Source organism: Bufo bufo, chromosome 4, assembly GCF_905171765.1.
Source record: "Bufo bufo chromosome 4, aBufBuf1.1, whole genome shotgun sequence".
In the NCBI taxonomy this organism is placed as follows: Eukaryota; Metazoa; Chordata; class Amphibia; order Anura; family Bufonidae; genus Bufo; species Bufo bufo.
The window spans coordinates 496545572-496569629 of NC_053392.1; the positions used below are offsets into that span (position 1 = coordinate 496545572).

General features: G+C 46.4%; 1 protein-coding gene across 1 annotated transcript in view; it reads left to right on the forward strand.

Moving 5' to 3' along the window:
• The first annotated feature begins 13110 nt into the window (after window positions 1-13110).
• The window catches only part of LOC120998763 (neuroblast differentiation-associated protein AHNAK-like), a 36805-nt gene continuing 25857 nt past the window's right edge, over window positions 13111-24058 (forward strand). The window contains exon 1 of the mRNA XM_040429585.1: window positions 13111-13200. The gene's annotated coding sequence lies outside the window, so the exon portion shown is untranslated. The remainder of the gene's footprint in view (window positions 13201-24058) is intronic.

Sequence of the window (24058 nt, forward strand, 5' to 3'; positions counted from 1 at the left end):
GCAAATAAGGGGGGTAGTTAACTTGGGGATGAAGAATAAATTGAGTCCAGACCTTGTGATGAAGTTCAATAACAGCTTTACTTGGCATAAACATTTGTCCAAACAAGTTACAGACTTTGTCTTGGTTGCAGCAGGCTTTAGCATTATAACTCTGGCAGGCAAACTCCTCTTTGCTACATCTATTGCTCTCTGGCTCTGCTGTTTTGACAGGCTGGCTATAGAACTCAGCTTCTTCATGCTGACTCATGTGTCCTTTAGTACCCAAGAGGCCATTGACATATATCCTACAATCATAGAGTTGGCCTATCTTTTGATTAGGACACAGCTTCCAAACGCCTGAACATTTGATTATACCAGTGGCGTAGTGGGGATGGGGGGGGGGGGGGAGGAGAGAGACCAGGGTGGCCTTTGCCCTGGGCGCAAAATTTTAAGGGGCGCCAGCAGGGCCGCACCGCCAATTAGGCAATGTGTGGGGCGGCGGCAGGGCACAGGGAGATGAGCGCTTCCATTGTGGAAGCGTTTATCCCCATAGTCATCTGTATCGCCGTCCTCAGGACAGCGATACAGGTGGATGTGCTGCGGGGCAGGGGAGAGGCGTCTCCCTTCACTGTTCCTCTGATAGGCTACAGGCCATACAGCGCGGGACACAGGCCAGAAGAGGCCTTCATCACATTGCTGCAATGGAGGTAAGTATAAGTGTTTATTTTTTATATATGGTACAATACTGGCTACTGGCACATGATTGTGGGGCCATCTATGGGGGCACTTGTTACTGGCACATGATTGGGGGGCCATCTATGGGGGGCACTTCTCACTGGCACATGATTGGGGGGCACTTCTTACTGGCACATGATTGGGGGGCATCTATGGGGGCACTTACTGGCACATTATTGGGGGGCATCTATGGGGGTACATCTTACTGGCACATTATTGGGGGCACTGTGGGGGTATCTATGGGGCACATCTTACTGGCACATTATTGGGGGGCACTGTGGGGGCATCTATGGGGGCACTTCTTACTGGCACATTATCGGGGGAACTTTTTACTGGCTGTCATGGTCTTACCTGCTTGCTGCTCTCCTTCGTTTGACATGTGCTGCCGGCCATCTTGGTTTCTGGGTTTCTTGTAGCCTTCCACCCTGCGGCTCCTCCTTCCCCTAGGAGGAGCTGGATGCCTAGCTCATATATATAGGAGGTCTGTGGCTTCAGTTCCTTGCTTGGTCCTCTTGTGTTCACATGCTTCTAAGACTGCTGCTGCTTCTGATTCCTGATCCTGGCTTCGTCTGACTACCCTGCTGGTTCCTGATCCTGGCTTCGTCTGACTACCCTGCTGGTTCCTGATCCTGGCTTCGTCTGACTACCCTGCTGGTTCCTGATCCTGGCTTCGTCTGACTACCCTTCTGGTTCCTGACCTCTGGCTTCGCAAAGACTCTGCTCGGTTTCACCATCCGTTTGGACTTTTGCTTTACAGCTTTATTTTCAATAAAGCCTTCCTATTTTCTCTTATCTCTTGTTGTACGTCTGGTTCATGGTTCCGTGACATTAGGACCAAGCCATGAATTCTGACGGTACAGGGCCATCCTCGCTACCCACGCTGGTTGCCAGACTTGATCAGCAGGATCACCTGTTGGGTCGGTTCGCTGTGGCGTTGCAAACCCTGCTTGAACGCACGGCTCATTTCGCTCCCGTTGCCGATGGGTCGGTTGTCGCTCCTGGGCTCGCTCCTACTGCCGCTCCGGTTGTTGCGCCAGAGTCTACCCCGACACCTGTTGTTGCGCCTGCGGTGATTCGGGGTATGACCGGTTCTGCCCCTCTTCCACAGCGCTTTGGGGGAGAGCCAACTCAGTGCCGAGGTTTCCTTAACCAGGTGGGCATTTATTTCGAGTTGCTGCCACATGCCTTTCCCACTGAGAGATCAAAGGTGGGCTTCTTGATCTCGCTGCTCTCGGACAAGGCCTTGGCCTGGGCCAGCCCTTTATGGGAGAACAACAATCCGGTGGTTGCCGAGTTTTCCGGTTTTGTTGCTTCTCTTCGGAAGGTATTCGATGTGCCGGCTCGTGCTGCCTCTGCTGCGAAGCTCCTTATGTCTATCAGACAGGGTTCACGATCCGTAGCTGAATACGCCATTGAGTTTCGTACCCTGGCAGCAGAGGTGGGCTGGAATAATGAGGCTCTGGTCGCTGCTTTCTCTCATGGTCTCTCGGATGCCTTGAAGGATGAGGTTGCAGCTAAGGACCTACCAGTTGAGCTCGAGTCTCTTATTTCTTTCCTGATTTTGATTGACACCAGACTCAGGGAGAGACCTTCCTTTAAGGAGAACCTGCGGAGGTCTTCTAACAGATTGGTGCCTACGTTTGCTGTCCCACCCGTGCCTCCCTCTCCTCCCACGCCTCCTGGGGATGACTTGTCTGGGGGTGAACCCATGCAGCTGGGGTTTGCTCGCCTGTCCGAGGGGGAGAGGGCACTCCGGCGACGCGAGGGCCGATGCATGTACTGTGGTCTCGGTGGGCATTTTCGGTTGGCATGTCCGAATCGTCCGGGAAACGCTCGTACCCTGAAATCCTGTCGGGGGCAGATCTTGGGTGGAGTCTCCTCGTCCCCGGTTTCCCGTGTTGACAAACCACTGATCACTGTTGTCCTCTCCTGGGTCGGGGGCTCGGTGACGACCCAGGCGTTGGTGGACTCTGGTGCTGGTGGTTTGTTCATTGATAGTGTGTTCGCTGCCGCCAATTCCATTCCTCTGCAGGCTCGAGGTTCCCCACTGGCTCTTGAGGCGATAGACGGCAGACCCCTTCTGCCGCCACACGTGACTCATGAGACCCTTCCAGTGGGGATAGCCATTGGTGCCGTTCACAGAGAGTCGGTCTGCCTCCAGGTTATTTCGTCTCCACACTACTCGGTGGTCTTGGGGTACCCCTGGCTCCAGAAGCATAATCCGACTTTCAATTGGAGATCGGTCGAGATCCTCTCGTGGTCACCGCAGTGTGGGGCTAGTTGCATCCATGGGTCTGTCAAGTTGCTGTGTACTTTCTCGGACTCTCTGTTGCCTCCTGAATACGAGGAGTACCGGGATGTATTCGATAAGGTGCGCGCGGTTGCCCTACCTCCGCACCGCCCATACGATTGTGCCATAGAGTTACAATCTGGTGCCGTTCCTCCTCGTGGCAAAGTCTATCCACTGTCGGGAGCGGAGAATGAGGCCATGGAGGAGTACGTGAGGGAGGCGCTTTCACGCGGACACATTCGCAAATCTTCGTCCCCGGCAGGGGCTGGATTTTTCTTTGTGAAAAAGAAGGGCGGTGAGTTGAGGCCTTGCATCGATTACAGGGGTCTCAATCGCATCACGATCAAGAACGCTTACCCGATACCCTTGATTTCCGAGCTGTTCGATCGCCTTAAAGGGGCCACGGTCTTTACCAAACTCGACCTGAGGGCGGCATATAACCTGGTAAGGATCAAGGCGGGCGATGAGTGGAAGACCGCGTTTAACACCAGGACCGGTCATTACGAATCCTTGGTGATGCCCTTTGGGTTGTGCAATGCGCCCGCAGTCTTTCAGGAATTCATCAACGATGTTTTCCGTGACCTGTTGCAGCAGTGTGTGGTAGTCTATTTGGATGACATCTTGGTATATTCTGAATCCATGGAGGCCCACATTCTGGATGTCAGACGAGTGTTGCAACGGTTACGAGAGAACAAGCTGTTCGGTAAGCTTGAGAAATGCGAATTTCACCGATCCCAGGTAACCTTCTTAGGTTACATCATTTCCGCTGAGGGGTTCTCCATGGATCCTGAGAAGGTTTCGGCTGTCTTACAGTGGCCCCAGCCCAGTGGTCTTCGTTCCCTGCAGCGCTTTTTGGGCTTCGCCAATTATTATCGGAAGTTCATCAGGGACTTTTCCATGCTGGCCAAGCCACTCACGGATCTGACCAGGAAGGGCAGTAATTCCCAGGTCTGGCCGCTCGAGGCCATCCGAGCTTTTGAGGCCCTAAAGTCCGCCTTTGTGTCGGCTCCGATTCTGTCGCATCCCAACCCTGGGTTGCCCTTTGTCCTCGAGGTGGACGCGTCTGAGACGGGAGTAGGCGCCCTTCTGTCTCAGCGTAGAACACCAGAGGGTCCTCTGCTTCCTTGTGGGTTTTACTCCCGGAAACTGTCTTCCGCGGAGTGCAACTATCAGATTGGTGACAGGGAGTTATTGGCCATCGTGCAGGCCCTTAAAGAATGGAGGCACTTGCTCGAGGGTTCGGTGGTTCCGGTTCTCATCCTGACGGACCACAAGAATCTGACCTACCTTTCTGAGGCCAAGAGATTGACACCACGTCAGGCCAGAAGGGCTCTGTTCTTGTCACGTTTTAATTACGTGGTCTCCTACCTACCCGGTTCCAAGAACATCAGGGCGGATGCCTTATCACGGCAGTACTCCGAGCTGTCCAGGGAGGAGTCGATTCCGACTTCGGTCATACCTCCGAATCAGATCCTGGCCGCCATTCGCACCAGCCTGACCTCTCCCCTGGGTGAGAAGATTTTGGCGGCTCAATCTGGTGCTCCCTCTGGGAGACCCAACGGCAGATGTTTTGTGCCTGAGGAGTTGCGCACTCGGTTGTTGCGAACCTACCATAACTCCAAGACCGCGGGGCATCCTGGAAAGAATCAGCTGTCCTGGGCTGTTTCACGTCTGTTCTGGTGGCCTTCCCTACGTTCCGACATCGCCGCATATGTAGCGGCATGCTCCGTTTGTGCCCAGAGTAAGTCCCCTCGGCACCTCCCGTTGGGCCTTCTGCAACCCATAGCCACCGGGGAGCGCCCATGGTCACACCTGGGGATGGATTTCATTGTGGACCTCCCATCATCCCGAGGCCATACGGTCATTCTCATGATTGTGGATCGGTTTTCCAAAATGTGCCACTGTGTTCCTCTCAAGAAGTTACCCTCTGCACAAGAGTTGGCCACGATTTTTGCCAGGGAGGTCTTCCGGTTGCACGGTTTGCCTAAGGAGATTGTGTCGGATCGGGGGAGTCAGTTTGTGTCCAGGTTCTGGCGCGCCTTTTGCTCCCAGTTGGGGATTCATCTCTCCTTCTCCTCGGCCTACCACCCTCAGTCCAATGGGGCCGCAGAACGATCCAATCAGGCCTTGGAGCAATTCCTTCGTTGCTATGTCTCCGATCACCAAGACAATTGGGTTGACCTCCTGCCTTGGGCTGAGTTTGCCAGGAACACGGCGGTGAACTCTTCCTCTGGGACGTCTCCCTTCATGGCCAATTATGGGTTCCAACCTGCCGTGTTGCCGGAGGTATTCTCTCCCCAGGATATTCCGGCTGTGGAGGATCACCTTTCCGTCCTACGTGCTTCTTGGGTACAGATCCAGAAGTCCCTTGAGGTCTCTGCGCAGCGCCAGAGACTCCAGGCTGATCGCAGACGAGCGCCTGCTCCTTCCTACCAGGTCGGAGACCGTGTATGGTTGTCCACCCGCAACCTCAACCTTCGAGTGCCCACTCCCAAGCTGGCGCCTCGCTTTGTTGGTCCCTTCCGAGTGCTTCGCAGGGTAAACCCGGTAGCCTATGCCCTTGCGCTTCCTCCTGGCATGCGGATCTCCAACGTGTTTCATGTCTCCCTGTTGAAGCCACTGGTGTGTAATCGTTTCACTTCCTCGGTTCCTCGGCCTCGTCCGGTCCAAGTGGGCAATCGTGAGGAATATGAGGTGAGCAATATCCTGGACTCACGCCTGGTCCGCGGTCGGTTGCAGTTTTTGGTCCATTGGCGTGGTTATGGTCCAGAGGAGCGTTCCTGGGTTCCCTCCGCAGATGTCCATGCTCCTGCCTTGCTCCGAGCCTTCCACGCACGCTTCCCTCAGAAACCGTTTTGTGCTCCGCGGAGGAGGGGCCCTTGAGGGGGAGGTACTGTCATGGTCTTACCTGCTTGCTGCTCTCCTTCTTTGACATGTGCTGGCGGCCATCTTGGTTTCTGGGTTTCTTGTAGCCTTCCACCCTGCGGCTCCTCCTTCCCCTAGGAGGAGCTGGATGCCTAGCTCATATATATAGGAGGTCTGTGGCTTCAGTTCCTTGCTTGGTCCTCTTGTGTTCACATGCTTCTAAGACTGCTGCTGCTTCTGGTTCCTGATCCTGGCTTCGTCTGACTACCCTGCTGGTTCCTGATCCTGGCTTCGTCTGACTACCCTGCTGGTTCCTGATCCTGGCTTCGTCTGACTACCCTGCTGGTTCCTGATCCTGGCTTCGTCTGACTACCCTTCTGGTTCCTGACCTCTGGCTTCGCAAAGACTCTGCTCGGTTTCACCATCCGTTTGGACTTTTGCTTTACAGCTTTATTTTCAATAAAGCCTTCCTATTTTCTCTTATCTCTTGTTGTACGTCTGGTTCATGGTTCCGTGACACTGGCATATTATTGGGTGGCACTATGGGGGCACTTCTTACTGGCACATTATTGGGGGCATCTACTGAGGCTACAAAGGAGTATTTTATATGGGGGCTCTATATAGGGACATTTTATACTGGGACACATTATGGTGGGTATTATGGAGAAGGGGGGAAAGGAGTACTATGGGGTCATCTACGTGAGTACTAAGAAGGGGTATTTTATACTTGCAAATTATGGGGGAAACAGGGCATCTACTGGGGCACTATAAATGGGGCATTTTATACTTTATTACTACTGTGGGTCTAGGGGGAACATGATTACAAGTATGGGCACTATGGAAGCATTATTACTTCTGGGGCACAGTGGTGACATGTTGTGGGCACTGTAGAAGCACTATTACTACCATGTGTGCTCTAGCAGATTCCTATTGGTGGGACTTTTGGGAGCACTATTACTGTGGGGGCACCTTGGCACAGTATCCGCTTACCACAATTATTTTAGGGGGACGTTATGTTTACACTATTAGTGTCAGGGGCATTATTTGTGGGGGCACAGTTATTTTAGGGCACTGTGTGCCAATAATTATTGAAGGGCACTATCTGCATGGTACTAGTATTATTACCAGGGGGTTTATCTGTTTCTGCAGTATAATATTGGGGAGCACAGCAGGCAGAGTATTGGGGATGGTAGGATGATTTGTCCAGAAGATGGGAGGATGATGAAAAAGTAGTAAACTATGATTTTTTTTTTGTCAAACGAGATGAGAAATGGCTGAAAAATGGTGGTCTGCTCTGAAGGTCTGAATGGAGAAAATGAGGGAAAAGGGAAGGAATATCTACATCAAAGGAGACATCACTGGATGTAAGAGGTATGGGGCGCTGTATTACCCTGTATGTTCTGTAGTGATGGGAGGGTGGATATAGAATTTGGCCCACACTGTAGCAGCCTGGCCCCAGACTTCAAGTCACACTGTGCGTGTTCTGAAATCTGGGGCCTCACACCCATCTACTACATTATCTGTACACAGAGAGATATCACTGTGTTATCTGTGGTGTTACATAGGACTGCAGGTGATGTCTACTACATTATCTGTAAAAAGGGGCCTGGCCACAGGTGGGGGGGCGCAATACTTGGCTTGCCCCGGGTGCTGGCAACCCACGCTACGCTTCTGGATTATACATATAGGGCAGCGCCCCATTTTTGGTTTAATCCTTGTATGAATAAAACATTTTTTGTTTTCTTTTATATCATCCTTTTCAGGCAGTATTTAGGACTTGTCCTAAAGTAGCGTAATTCTGGTATCGTATAACCCTCCTAATTTTGAAGGCAACCAACTCGCTTCCTAGCCCCCTGTTGTTCTGGTAGCAGAAAAGCCCTCTGGTTATACTAATAAAATCCATATAAAATCAAATTCCAGCCATTTATGACTGCTTGCATCCAACTTGCAACTACACAGTAAGTGGAAATCTTGGTATTGTTATCTTGGTATTGATGACCTGTTTCCTAATGCCCTGCGAGGTGATAGTTTGGTGTTTTGTGCCTACATTTTATTTCTTTTTTCTCAAGAATTATTTTTTTACCTAAAATACCATATGGTAATTTAGTGCAAGTGAATAGCATAAAAGTTACATGGCACACTAGTTTACCAGATTCTCGTGGTTTTCGTACTTTTGATGTCAGACACAAGGTAAAACTGACAAATAAAATAAAGACAAAATAGCTCATAAGGCTGGGAAGCAGCGGCATAACTTCCATCACAACCAGGGGTGGACTGGCCATAGACCCTACAGGGAAAATACCTGGTAGGGGCGATGACCAGGGGTTCACTCAAGGCCTCCTCATGGCCGCACATTACTATACAAATTGAACACTAGGAGGTGCCATTATTATGAAAGGAATATCTTGAAAATGGAGCATTTTTTTAATGGAAAGAAACTTATAAAAGTAATTAGGTTTTCATGTTGAATTATTTTAAAATAATATATATTTAATGCTGGGATAACCCCTTTAGAAGCCTAGATATGGGCCAATAGTTGTTTATGAGCTCATAAACACTATACTGAACTAACAATATCATTTTTTTAATGTTATATGATTTCTAAAATGTATCTAATATAATTGATATAAAATCCTAGGGCCATAATTGAAAAAAAATTCAGAAATTAAAAGTCAGGGATGATTACGGCAGAATTCTGACATCTCATAAATTTTGCAATCTACAGGCAGTATCTTATAGAACAGGAGGAGCTGAGCAGATTGATTTATAGTTTTGTGTGAAATGATTCAGAAAAACTATTTATACATTCAAATCTCTGCTCTTTCTGAGCTCAGTTGTACATGGGGGAGATGACAGATATGATTCTCTGTGTAATATTCTACATATACATATCTATCATAGCTATCAATCACTGATATCCTCCTCTTGGAAGATGACTATCCAACACTCACGTGGTGGAGAGAAGTATATTGTGGTTTTACGTTCCTATGTTTTTTCATTTTATGGCACATATGGAAGTCCTGCTTAGTAAGAAGAGCTGTAATTACACTGCACCGCCTCTACAATGGAGATGGTATGCTGGGGATACATCGCTCCCACAATCACCTCAGCCCCTTCAAACAACTGATCAGTATGGGTGCAGGGAATTGGATATTGATGACTTATCCTGAGGATACAGTAGATCATCAATATCTGTAGACTGGACAACAAGGTCTTTTCAATTCTTAAAGAGAACCTTTCAGCTCTCTTTAGATGTCTGTTTCAATACTTGTACATGTGTACCGTATGTATGAATAAAGTATCAATTGGGTGTTAACATTGGCCTTATCAATAAGGTGTGTCCCTACGCTTGAGTAAAAATTAGCAATGTTGGTGTGCCAGGCAACTGTCATGCAGGCCCTTCAATATTGTTTATTTTAGAGATAACATAATGATTAGAGATGAACGAATTTCTAAAAAACTTGATTCGGCCGGTTTGCCGAATTTTCTGAAAAAATTTGCTTTGATACGAATATATTCGCAACGAATCGCGATAAAAAAACGGCTATTTCCAGGCTCCATAGAGCCTTTATATGGGTGTAGAACACTGTGCCTTGCAGTAACACGCATAGGGAGACTGCTGTGGTAGTGAAATAATACTGTCAGTCAGTATTACATGCAGATGACAGGTGTCGCTATTATTTTTCACTGCACACTTCACGTATTTGGGCAGTCATGGGGCCAAAACTGACCAAATAACTCAAGTATTAACTCAGCCTTACAGGTCCATGTTAGCGACAAGAAGAAGCACACTCCTTTTACACCATTGTCAGCTGATTGCACATAGATGTTATCAGAACCTGTTCTATTAAACGCTTATACAAGTAGAGCCCCCCGACAGAGTGGAGAGGGTGTCAGCAGTAAGTTTGTGTTGAAGTCATTGATTATTTTGCCCTTCCTCTGATCCATCAGAACAATAACTCACAAAAAAAGGATCCTGTCTGGGGAGCATCCGCCTTCACTCGGTCAGCATTTTCTCAGTAATCCATGAGTATTGGTAATGGCAAAAAAAAAAAAAGAGTGGATCTAAAACAGAGATGACACGTGAAGGTAATATTTGCATGTCTTCTGTGTTTTGTACCCACTCCTACTTTTGTGTACCAAATCATAAGCCAATTCTGATGCGACCATACAGGCCTCACAGCTCCTACACAGACAGGATCCGTTGTGCGTGTAATTTTTCCTTCCTGCTGACCGATCAGAAGAAAGGTCAAATAAATGGTGATTTCAAGAAGGCCAAACAAGGACAATAGTGACCCCGTCATAGAGCGGGGAAGGTGGTAACAGCATGAGAAGTCCACAGAGTGGCCCTATGACATAGTGTTGAGGTGGAAGCAGTGTTGACATAGTGTTGAGGAGACCACCAAGTGGCACAATGACAGGGTCTGGAGGTGGCGGCAGCATCAGGCGGCCACAGAGTGGCACAATGACAAAGTGTGAAGGTGACAGCAGCAGTATGATTAGGCCACAGAGTGGCACGGTGACATAGTGTGGAGATGTCAGCAACAGCAGCAGCATGATACCACAGAGTGGCAAGGTGACATAGTGTGGACATGGTAGCATCAGGAGGCCACAAAGTGGCAAGGTGACATAGTGTGGAGATGGCAGCACCAGGAGGCCACAGAGTGGCATGGTGACATAGTGTGGACATGGCAGCAACAGCAGCAGCAGCATGATACCACAGAGTGGCATGGTGACAGTGTGGAGATGGATGATCTAATCTGATGCATCAGGCATTGGTGGGTGAAAATCCTGGCTGATCCACGACTGATTCATCTTGACAAAAGTAAGTCTCTACACATTTTGGGTGGACAGGCGAGTTCTGCTTGGGGTAACTATGGCTCCCGCCGCACTAAACACCCGCTCTGATGCCATACTACTGGCCGGGAAGGACAGCTTTTCCAGGGCAAACTCGGCAAGTTGCGGCCACAAATCCAGTTTGGCTGCCCAGTAGTCCAGCGGAACTTCTATCATGGCTAGCAGGGTGCTGTCAAAGTATGCCACCACCTGCTAGTTCAGGTCCTGCTCCAGGTCTACCTGCTGCTGCTGGTGAGTAGTTTCTTCACTATGCGGGTGAAGAAAGCTGCTCATCAGCGACTCTAGACTCAGGCTGCTGGTGCTGCTGTAAAGTCGAAGATCCAGTCAACCAATCAAGAACCGCTGGGTTGCTGGTCAAGACACGACCGCTAGCTGACATGTGGTCCTGAGGCCTCGGGAAGAAACCCCTGCTGCCACGCCCCCTTACTCCCGGAATCATTTACGCCTCTGACACTCCCCTGTGCAGGGCCTGGCACTTCTCTGTCTGGCATGCTTTTAGCTGAACAAAATAAATTAAAAGCAAATTAAAACACCCCTAAAAGCACCAAATATATATTTCTTTTTTTACTGAGATAGGCAACTAAAGGATTTGAAATTGACAACGAAACGATTTCAGCGTAAATAACAGCAACAGTGAACTGTGTATATATTTCTCGTGTTGGACTAAAATATGCCACTAAACGATTTCTAAGTAAATAACAGAAAAAGTGAACTGCGAATATTTTTCTCTTTTCCTCTAGAAATATGTCAATAAATGCTTTCAGCGCAAATAACACCAAATGTGAACTGCGTCTAATTTTCTCGTATTGTAGTGAAATATGACAAGAAACGCTTTTAGCGCAAATAACACCAAATGTGAACTGCGTCTATTTTTCTCATATTGTAGTGAAATACAAGAAGAAATGCTTTTAGCGCAAATAACAGCAAATATGAACTTAGTCTATTTTTCTGTTTTTTTCTAGAAATATGGCAATACATGCTTTTAGCACAAATAACAACAAAAGTGACCTGCGTAAATATTTCTCGTATTGTATTGAAATAGGCCACTAAATGATATCAGCGCCGTTAACAGCAAAAGTGACCTGCATATATATTTATCCTTTTCCTGCACTAGTAAATCTCTTCTTTCCTTTTTTTTTAACAATTCGTTTTTCTTTCACTCTCCCATGCGCCTGCATACACGTCTGTCCCTGAACAAAGTACGATAGTGAATGGCAGACTCTAAGATGGCCGCCGTATTTATAGGGCTGTGACATCACCGGGTTGGCTGGCTGCTAAGTGGCTGCATGCATGGCATTATGGGTCATCCCGCCTTCCCAGAGTTCCTTGCCCCATGTCCTCACATGTGTAGCCGTCATTTTAGCCCCCATTGTAGCCGGCTAGCCGGCATGTTAGGAAAAACCGTGTTTCGTTACCACAAAGCGCGAGGAAATTTGCGTTTGTTCAGAATCAAATTTTTCCTGAAATTCGGAACGAATTTGACTTCGATTCACTCATCTCTAATAATGATCTTTAGACTAACTTGCTATTTATTATATGTATGCTAAGAAAGCATTCTTCAAATGTTATTAATTTGGTGGCTTTCTCTTTACAGCACTATTGCACCTAACATGTATCCAACAATCTACAGCTCAAAGTAAGGGTATAGGTATATTACGGTGCTTTCACACAAATGGAACCATCTTTCTGCTGTGCGCCCAAATATCACATGGCATTTTACAGTGAATTTTCACAGGCTCTTATTGAATGAAACAACGGTAAAGCACTTGTTTTATGCATAGAAACCATGTTGCCAGAAACCACACCCTTATAGTCAGACCGTGTATCTGCTATGGAACCTTTGGAGAAGATGGTGGCAGCATTTCACGTTGATCTGCCCTTGGCTATAGGTAGTGTGAACCTATGCAGGACCTCCACATTTGCCTCAGAACTGATTTGTGAAAAAAGTGATATGAAAATCACAATATTCTTCTCTTCTCTTCACAATATGAAGTGTTGGGTTCTTCTGTTCCATGAATGGGAAAAGAAGTGTCGTATGCCAGCACCACCATATTGACTTTGGATAGGACCTGAATCTCTTCTGTGTAGCAGAAGGCTAAAGTTGTGACATTAAGTCTTATTAATAGTTGCCAAACCCAATCATAAATTAAGAAACGTTCACGGGATAATCCATAGGCTGATTAGTACAGTTGAAGGGAAAGGTGCATCTCATTGGTGACGCCTTTGTAACTTTTGTAGTTTCGCTGTTCACATCTCCTGCGTTTGCATGTGTTCCTGATGTAATTTACTGGGGAGCTACTTCACATTTTCCTGGCCCATCCCTTTATGTCACAAAGTTGTATCCACCCAGCATATTTCAACTTGCAATACTTGTTTGGCTTCTTCAAAGTATAGTCCAAATTGTGACAAGTTTCAAGAGCTCATTTCCCTTGAGTCAGGATCACCAGAGACTTCACCTTGGGCATCTTGTAAAGGTAAATATACATACACATATATTCCCACTTTGCAACTTAAACTATTTCAATTTTATTAATTTAACTTTTGATTAGCTAGCAAAGGATAATTACATCACCAGAAGTATTTAGATATATAACTGAATATCATGTGCAAACATTCTACGGTCATGTGTTTAAGAATTTTTACCACCTTGCAAATGGTTGGTGGCACTTTTTAAAAACATGCTGTACAAGTGGAACAGTTACCAAGTGGGACTCTCTGTGCTCTATGCTCTGCAATGCATTGTTACCACCATTTTATCCAAAAGAAAACCTAAATTATGAGAATACCACTCTGTAAACTTAAGAATAAGAAGATATATGCCTACATGTATAAGACATATTTTCTTTTTTGCATTTAAGATAGCCCTTATCTGCCGTATCTTCCAAAGGTCTTGCGGAAGATGCTCCACATGATAAATGCAATTTATTTCTATTTTTATAGGTGAGGGTAGGATGGTGTTCTTCTTTTGTGTTTTGTGTATAATCTTGGTGTCAGAGACTATGGTTTCCATAAACATATTAGTCTAAAGTTGAACAACCTAAAGAGCATTTGTGTTTTGTGTTTTATCTTGGTGTCAGGGATTACGGTGCCCATATAGATATTAGTCTAAAGTCTGACAACCTAAAGCATGTTCATCAAGTCAATATTAACAGCCTAAAATTATTTTAGCCAAATAATGACACCATCATCCATCATCTGGAATGAAGTCAGTGGTGTTGGAAATTTTCGCCCAATAGATGGACAAGGTTTCCTACATTGTCATGAAGTTCTTTTATCTAATAATTATCTTTCTTTGAATGAACGTTCCCATAAAGATCGTTCCTTTAAAAGTTGGTCAACAATCCACCTACTTCTATCTAAGTGTAGCAAGTTTTCTGGATAAGGTAGGCAGTTGTCTGCGTTATTATTACGATCTGCCTTGCGTGACCAACCCATCGGGTGACAAGCTAACAGTGGACAATTGCATAGGACAACTTTCTTTTTATTGTCCCATCATATGGATTGAAGGTCAGTTTCCCTGTGTTATAATGTTCTGGAGAGTCTGAATCAGGGGATTATATACCATATATCCAACCTGTGCCCACTGCCACCCTAAAATCAGCTGCCTGCTGCCTCCTGTCTATTAGATTGCATGCAAAGGAGAGAGCTAATTAATTTTAAGGCACAGTTAATAGTAGATTGTTAGAGAGAAATAATTAGGTGCACTATAATAAGTGACCGGAGAGCATGGGGCCCATATATTGTTTTTGCACAGGAACCCTATGTTGTCTGTTAGCCCCTATTCCAGATATGTATGGAGAGAATGTCAGAAGCTAGAAGCCTAAACTCTACATCACCCCTCCCTTCACTACACACCACTGTGGGACCTACAGCATTTGCTTCCAATAATACAGTACATAGCAGAAGATCCAAAATTATATACTGACCCATTCCATTGTATTCCTTTTGGGTGACAGAGCTATGTTTTTCTCCAAATCCACTTGTTTCCTTCACAGAGATATATAAAATTTTGACTCCCTTGCTGCCTATGCTGCCCAAAAGGTACCCTTACAAATTAGTCTAAAGATGAACAAAATTAACAATTTTGACCAAAATGATCATTCGTTGGGTGACATTCAACAATGAACAATTGTTTTAGCCAACGATGAAAGGCTGTCATCGTCTGAAAATAAGTTGTTTGCCGTTTTTTAAGACTTTCACACAAAAGATCTTTCATTTTAAGAACATTCCAGAAAAGTTATTTCATCCTTCAGTTATTTGTCACAAGCAGAAGATCCCGGCTTCGCACGGGTATATTTAATCTATTTCATTTAATGTTTGTGTGTGTCGTTAAAAGATATCGACAGTATCCACTATAACAGTGACCTCTACAGCACCCCGCCCCTTTAACAGTAAACTCCACAGTCCCCCACCCCTTAACACTGACCCCCTCCACAGTGCCCCGCCACTTTAAAATGGGACCTCTACAGCAGCCCATCCCCTTAACTTTGACTTTCACAGCAGCCCACCCCTTTAACAGTGAGTTTCACGGCACCCCACCCTTGACAGTGACCTCCTAAGGGGTCCTCCCCCTTAACAGTGATCTCCACAGTACCCTTCTGCCTTAACAGTGACCTCCACAGCATTTGCCCCTTTAATAGTGGCCCTGCCCCCTTAACTGTTGTGTGTTTTGCGGTCCGCATATCGCGGATCTGCAAAACACGGATGGCGTCCATGTGCGTGGAATGGCACGGACAGCCTTTAATATAACTGCCTATTCTTGTCTGCAATGCGCGGACAAGAATAGGACAGGTTATATTTTTTTTACGGAGCAACGGATGCGGGATGCGGGCAGCACACGGAGTGCTGTCCGCATCTTTTGCGGCCCCATTGAAGTAAATGGGTCCGCATCCGAGCCGCCAAAACTGCGGCTCGGATGTGGACCAAAACAACGGCCGTGTGCATGAGGCCTATAACATATAAAAACTGGCAGAAGGAAAGAAACTGTGGCAAAATCCATAGGACTCTGTATGTATGAGGCATTGCTTCTAGGGTAAAATATTTCCATGTGAAAAACAGCATGGCACAAGTGACAAAATGTCATCCTCCTATCAGGTTGTTTTATTTCTCAGCTACCCCTCTATAACCTGCTGCCAGCATATCACACTGCATTTTGTGCTGACAGATCCTCTTTAACTGTTAAATGGGTGTTCCAGCCCATGAAATCTTTTGCAAACAGCTAACAGTGGTATCAAATACCACAAAAAGGAATACTTTACCATACCAGTCACCTGCTGCTCCCCACCGACACCACCGACACATGACTGCCGTGCAGCCAGTCACTGACTGTAGTGGTGATGTATCGATACCACTGAGGTCAGCTCTGTAGCCAATGACTGTCTACACATGTACAGATGACACAACCTTGCTGGAGCAGGTTACACAGTGACCGGCAGTGGGACCAGGGAACATCAGCATAGGAGTGGTAAAGGATTAGTAATGTGAGTATTAGTCTTTTCGTTATTTACCGTAACACCATTGTCAGCTGTTTGTAAAAGATTTCAGGGGTACCGACTAGATCAATGGAGTTAATTAAGACTGGGGCTACACAGCAACATTAACCGTAAAACATGTACAGCGTCCAAAAATCGCAGCATTGCAATGCTGCTGTATTGTACATTGCATTGTAATCAAAGTGAATGGGGTCACGTTGCAAGTTGTAGAGGTGCCATGAAAGCAGGTTTCGATTTCTTGTAATTATTGGGTCGTGGCAACTTGAAAGTGCAACCCCATTCACTTTCATTATTCTGCAGTGTACAGTATAGCAGGGGCGTTGCTAGGGTCTGAAAACATCCGAGGCACAAGCCCACTGTGTTGAAATCCCCCAACCCCCTTGTACTTGTTCCGCTGATCCACTACTTGCGGACTGCGCAGGCATAAGTTCAGTCATTTCAGTGCGCAATCCCGTCCTGCGGCGCGTGATCCTGCGAGACCCGTGACCTCCCTCGGCGGGTCTCGCTGGGTCACGCACCACAGGACGGGATTGCGCACCGAAGTGACTGAACTCATGCCCGGCCAGCCCGCAAGTAGAGGATCAGCGGAACAAGTACAAGGGGGGTTGGGGATGATCTGTGGGGTTGCCCAGGTCCAATCAATATTAAAGGGCCCTGGAATAGCCAAATAAAAATAAAATGCTGCCTACTAGCAGAACATTCGGGCCACTGGACAAAACATCCGGGGCTCAAGCCCCGAATGTTTTGACCTAACAAAGCCCCTGCAGTATAGTATCATTGTGATGTTGCGATGCCTTAAAAGGGAGCTGTCACGTCTCCTGACATGGCTGTTGTAGTAACTACTTGCATTCCCCATGTAATAAAAATTCTGGAGCATCTTTTCTTATGACTCTATGTTGTACCATTCCTCTATTATTTCTACTAGCAGTTATGAATGGTCAGCAGCTTGCAGTAAAGGTACGGCTGGGTGTTGCCAGCTGGGGGTGTGTCCCTGCACAGTCTGACACCAGCAGCACTGATTGGACAGAGTCAGACACAGCAGCTACTGGTGTTACCCAGCTGTACCTTTACTGTAGACTTGTGATGAGCAAACTGTCTTCATGCTGCTGAGGACTAACCCTGTTCATTCAGCTATATAGCTCATATTTCTGCCCGATCTCTAGCTCCATACATGCCTATAATGTATTGCCTAAAATGAGACTTTTTAAAGATGGCGGCAGGTAACACGAGACCAGTAGTCTTATGCATGCGCCGTTACTGTGAGTAGCAGCTCATGCATTAATGTACATACATTACGGAATCTGACCTGGGTTCGTTAATGATTATGGCGCGCATCCATGATCCCGGGTTCGGATTCTTAATGTATAATATTAACACTAGCGTTGCCACTTACAGTAACTTTGCATGCACGAGACTACTGAAGTCTCATGTTAAGAACTTCATAGGAGGCAATACATTACAGGCATGTACGGCGCTACGGGTCAGGAAGGAATATGAGTTATGTAGATGAATGAACCGGGTTCGTTCACAGCAGCACGAAAACTGTTTGTTCATCACTACTGCAGACTGCTGGCAATTTATTTGCAAACTTCTAGCAGGAATAGTACAGGAACGGCACAACATAGAGCCATAAGAATAGATGCTCCAGAATTGTTATTACATGGGGAATGAATTGATGAGATTAATGCAAGTCTTACTAAAACAGACATGTCAGGGGAGGTGACAGGTCCTCTTTAAACATAGACTAAGGGGGGGGGGGGGGGGGGCTTGGAAAGTCAACTAACTGTTGTGAAGCAATGTGAAGTATTCCGAATTTCCATGTTAGGTGTGACAGATATAGGTATGCCTGATATGTCCAGGATGACATGAAATATGGGTCCTATGTGGGTATCGCTGATTAACAAGTGTTGGTTAGACCTCAAGTATGTGATCAATGCATGAGACAAAGGGAGTAAAAAGTGTGAAAGTATGTGTGTCACTGAAGAACCACTGCGAGGACTGACTAGTGGAGTGAGGGAGAGGTTAGACGTGAAGATGTCAGGAATGTTGCCGGGCGAGTCCACAGCAGAAAATCCTGGTATAGTGTATGTAAACAATAAAGGGTTAAATTTATGCAACTTGCGCTAAGGGTACTTTCACACTTGCGGCAGAGGATTCCGGCAGGCAGTTCAGTCGCAATCCAGACGCAAACTGATGGCATTTGTCAGACGGATCCGGATGTGGATCAGTCTGAGAAATGCATTGCAATACCAGATCCGTCTCTCCGGTGTTATCCGGAAAAACGGATCCGGTATTAAATCTTTTTTGGCATTTTTAAAGGTCTGCACATGCGGATCCGTTTTGCCGGAACACTTAATGCCCTTTAATGTAATTAAGGCCGGATCCGGCATTCCGGCAAGTGTTCAGTATTTTTGGCCGAGATAAGACTGCAGCATGTCTGCGGTTTTTCTCCGTCCACAAAACGTAAAAGGGACTAAACTGATGCATCCTGGTGCATTCTGACGGAATTCTCTCCATTCAGAATGCATTAGGATAAACGGATTAGCTTTTTTTACGGTATTGAGCTCCTAGGACGGAACGCAATACCGGAAAACAAAAACGCTAGTGTGAAAGTACCCTAATACTGCTAGATTGCTATACTGCAACATAGTTTACTACAAGCTGAGGTACATCTGCTGGATACAATTTAGGCTGAGTACACATCACTGTTTAGCTTTCCGTTCTTCTGATCCGTCAAAAGGAGAGAGAGAAAACAAAACAAAAAACAGGATCATGTAAAAAAACAGATGCATGCAGTACTCTCTCTTCTTCTGACAGATCAGAGGAACGGAAAGCTAAACGGTGATGTGAACTCAGCCTAAGGCCTCTTGCACGTTGTGTGCCCATGGCCATATACACGGATCCGCAATACACGGGCACCGGCCCATGTGCACTCCGTATCATGGAATGGGTCCGCAATCACGGCGATGCGGAACAGAAGCACAGATCGGAAACCCACGGAAGCACTACAGAGCGCTTCCGTGGTGTTTCTCTCCGTGCCTCCGCACCGCAAAAAAAATAGAACTCAAGTTGAATGGGGCTCAATCCGTTTCAGCCGCATCATGGACGTTGCCCGTGCATTGGGGTCCCCAATGCACGGAGTTGATGCATAACAGAAACGGCAACACGTGATCAGATTCACTGCAACTGTCAACCAAGGGATCTGATTGAAGATGGGGACAATGGGGTCCTTCTGCTTCTGGTCCTCCAAAGGATACTTTGTTTTGAAGGGAAAAATTGTGCTACATGTAGCAGTCTGCAACGGTCACTCCAAAGTGAGCTGCTGATGTGAACGAAGCCTAACTATTTCATGAGCTTAGCACAGCCATTTGGATAACACTAGACTACGAACGGATTTACAATTTCTTTCTCAGAGAGTATCAATAACTACTTCACTAATAGACCTTATGGAATATTTTATGCAAAATTTCGAAAATTTGCTAATTACTCGATTTTCATGAATTTTGTTGACCTCAAATATTACCTATAATGAAGCGGATGTGAATCGGTTCTTTCACTTGAAAAGATTTGGCTTGGGGGTACTCCTAAGGGTGCGTTCACGTCACCGTTTATTTTTTCATTCTTCTGATCCGTCAGAAGAACTAAGAAAATAAAGAAAAAAGCGGATCCTGTAAGAAAACGAATCCTGAGCATCCATCGTGCACATTTGGCATTTGTTTGAGCCATTTCCGTCTGAGATCCGTTATTTTAGATGGAAAAAAAATCCTACATGCATGCAGGACTTTTTTCAGTTTAAAATAATGGATTTCAGATGGAAATGGTTAAAACGGATGTAAAATGTGAATGATGGATGCCTAAAATACAGGATCTGTTTTTTTTTTTTTTTTTTTTTTCTGAACCCAGCCTAAGGGTATTATCTAATTATCCCCCTTCCCCCTGAGTCTTCAACATTTGCATGCAGCAATCTCCTCCACAGTATGGGGAGGAACGATCACTAATGCCAACGTTCATCCCCATACAGACTTGTTTGTTGGCAGAAGAGGCTGTTTACACAGTATACTCTGCTGCCGGCAAACGATGATTTAGGTGCCTATACAAACGATCCAATTATCTGATGAACGAGTGTTGTTTCACTTGTTAAGTAGGTAATTGGCGGCACCTTTACACCTCCATATAATTGCTAACGACTGTTCCTATGAACGCACATTAGCGATTATCTGGCGGATTCTCAGCCCGTGTAAAGGGCCCTTTATACAGATCAGGCAAAACCATAGTGGGGGACAGGCCAAGGTTAGGGCAGGCTGAGTTCATGCAATCCAGTAAACAATCTGAAGTCAGGGCAGTACAGATCTATCCAAGACACAATGGAAATTGTACTGTATTGGATGATGATGACAAGTGACCTATCTGAAAGAATTTGACAGCTTGGAAAATGCTGTGATTTTATCAAGTTTATATACACTATGGGGGTCATTTATTAAGACCGGTGTTCTAGACTCCGGTCTTAATAAAGCCCTGCACTGGCGGTGGATCCGCTGGAGTTATGTAGAGGCGTCGGCCTGTACATAACTTTGGCGGATCCACCGCCTGCTTCTAAATGTAAGACAGCTTCCTAGCCAGCCCGTCCCGTTACCCACCCATGTCAAACCAAATTTTTTAGACCTGACGTGAGCAGGGAGAAGTTGCAGATTGTGGTGCAAAGGACCTTTGCGCCGCAATCTGCACCAGAAATACACCTAATTTATGCATATTTCTGTTTAATAAATGACCCTCTATGAGTCACTAAGTCCTTTATATCAGCTAGTAGCAGACACTTCATAAATTCCTCCTTTTTGTACAGCCTCATCTGGTATGTACAATTTATAATACACGTCTAATAGCTCTAATCTGAATGAGTTTGTATCTGTTTTTACTTTGCCCCTTATATTATGTACCCGTTATGCTGTATTCTCTTAACAAGTATCTTGGCATGTGGAACATTTGGCTTCATTTTTAGTGAAAGCAGTCTGTCTGGTTTGACTGCATTTCAGGTGGGGTGCGCCTGTGATTTCTTTTGATCAATTTTTTCCTATAGAATGTACAAGGAATCTTTTTTTCAGACTGCTGCCAACACTGGTCTGTTTCACGGTATGTTTGCTCGAGTACGTAGCTATGAGCATGACCATAAGTGTTCAAACTGCGGATCTGCAAAACACGGATAGCGGCCATGTGCACGCCACATCACGGTGCGGACCCATTGACTTCAGTGGGTTCGTGGACCGCATGTTCCGGCGAAGTATAGGACATGTCCTAATATTTGCGGCGCAGCCATACGGATGCGGAAGCATGTGGAAGGGCTTCTGTGTGCCTCCCCATCTGTGCGACCGCACTGTGTTGTGCATGTCCTATGCTTCGCCACAACATGCGGACGCATTAAAGTCAATGGGTCCGCACTGTGATGCTGGTATCTGTGTTTTGCGGATCCGTGGTCTGAAGACAGCAAAACACTTACGGTGGTGTGCATGAAGCCTAACACTTTGAATAGGTCGTATCTGTACCCATGTTTATATTCATTTTGGATCCATTTAAAGAGGACCTGTCACCCAAAAAATGCAATGCAATTTTGAAAGCAGTATGTTATAGAGCATGAGAAGCTGGGCAGATTGGTATATATTTGTGGGAAAAGATTCAGTAAAACTTGTAATTTTTACATTTACATCTGCAGCTCTGTGAAGTGCTATCGGTACAGGAGGGAGGAGTGACTGACCGCTATCTCTGTATACACACAATGCTATCAATCACTGATAACACCTCCCCCTGTACCAATAGCTGTTCACAGGAGGTAGAAAAAAAAGCAGAGATATAAATGTATAAATTACAAGTTTTACTGAATGTTTTCCCACAAAAATATACATCAATCTGCTTGGCTTCTCCTGGTGCTGACAGATTGGTGACAAGTCCTCTTTAAGCTAAATATTGTGAAACTAAACCATCAGTAATTTCCTAATAAAATTCTCTTATTTTTATCATTCCTGATGATGGGGGGATATTTAATTGATCAGAGAAGAACAGTGGGGAAATCAAACTCAGTGTAGAATACAGGTGCGGTGCGGAGCAGACTGTAATCAGTGAAGGTGCTAGTACAAAGGGCATTTCACTACCATTAACCACCTTGCCCATAAAGGTTTTCATTGAATATCAGTTTCTAACGTTGTGCCCCCTCAACCTGTAGATATCTATCTGTTGTGACACTACAACACCCAGCATTCCTGTGCATTATGCTAGAAGGTGTAGTTTTGCAACAGCTGGAGAACCACAGGTTGGAGACCATTTCTCTAAGATACAACTGAAATTGACCGCCAGGTTAAAGGGGTTATCCAGAGTCCTGATATTGATGATCTATCCTCAGGATAGGTCATTAATATCCTATGGATGACTGTTTGACACTCCACACCCCCACTGATCAGCTGTTCCCTGCAGCCGCCGGACCTAGAACTAGTACTTGGAATGGAACAGGAACTGACCATCCCTTATGGTATAAGAGGAGGAGAATTTAAGGTAGTAGAGAAGAGCACCAACAGGGAAATCAAATTCAATACATAATACAGGTACAGTAGAGTAATCTGTGAATGATCGGTTAGGGTCCGACACCCTGCACCCCCACTGATGAACTGTTCCCTACAGCTAGAACTAGTAGTTAGAAAGGAACAGGAAGCACAATGACCATGCTGGGTTACTGCATCTCAGCTACCATTGAAGTGAATGGGAGCTGAGCTGTAGTAAGTTAGCATGGCCATTACAGCATGCTTCCTGTTCCATTCAGAGGACTAGTTCCGCTGCCAGAGGCTGCAGGGAACAGCTGATCGGTGGGGGGTGCATGGCAGAGCTGCAATCAGGAATTTCAGGGCCCCATACAGGCACATTTTGTGTGGCCCTTCTGTGCCCCCGCCCCGGCTTCACCCCTCGACCTGTGGGGTGGTCACCTCAGGGATGTGGGGGGGGTCTCCTCTTGGAGATGGGGGGGAAGTGCATGTTGTGGGGGTCACTGCATGTTGTAGGGGTCACCTCAGGGATGTGGGTGGCACTGTACGTTGTGGGAGTCACCTGAGGCATGTTGTCGCTGTCTCCCCCTTTTTCCAGGAAGCCCAGGGCGGGAAGCCGCTCTCCACTCTGCACGGCAGCTTCTCCTGAAACATCAGCAGGCCCCCGAATGACAGGAAGCTGTCCTCCCAGCCCAGGCTGGCGTCTAAAAGCTAATTTGACTTCCACAACCCGCAGTCCTGGCTCTGCCGCCTCACACATCTGTCATTTCTCACCTTTCTCACGACATGCCCAATGACTTCATGACTCGTCCATTTAGAGCTGCAGCTGCTGTCGCCTGTTCCGTTACCATGGAGATAGGGATGTCAATAGCTTTGTGTTGTCCAGCGTCCTCTCTTGGAGACGTGTGGCAGTGTAGCGTCTCATGCATGTGCGGCCCCTCACTTAGTAATAGTGATAGTAATCCAACCAGGGGCTTAGCTAAAGGCTCATGGGCCCTGGTGCAAGAGTTCAGCTTTTGGGCCCCCCCCCCCCCCCCAACCCTTCCCTCCGTGCTATGGGGCAGGGGTGCACCTAGCCTTTTTGCTGCCGGAGCTAAAAATTGAAACAGCCCCCCCACGCCAAATTTTCAACATAACCCCTTCCCTCCTGTACTCCTACTGTTAAAGGGGTTGTCCTCTTTTTACTACAGATCATCAATATCAGATTGGCGGGGGTCCTACTCCTGGCACCCCCGCCGATCAGCTGTTTGAAGAGAAGGCAGTGTTCATATGAGATATGCTTTCTCTGCTCTGTTTACCTGCCCCATTTATTTCTATGG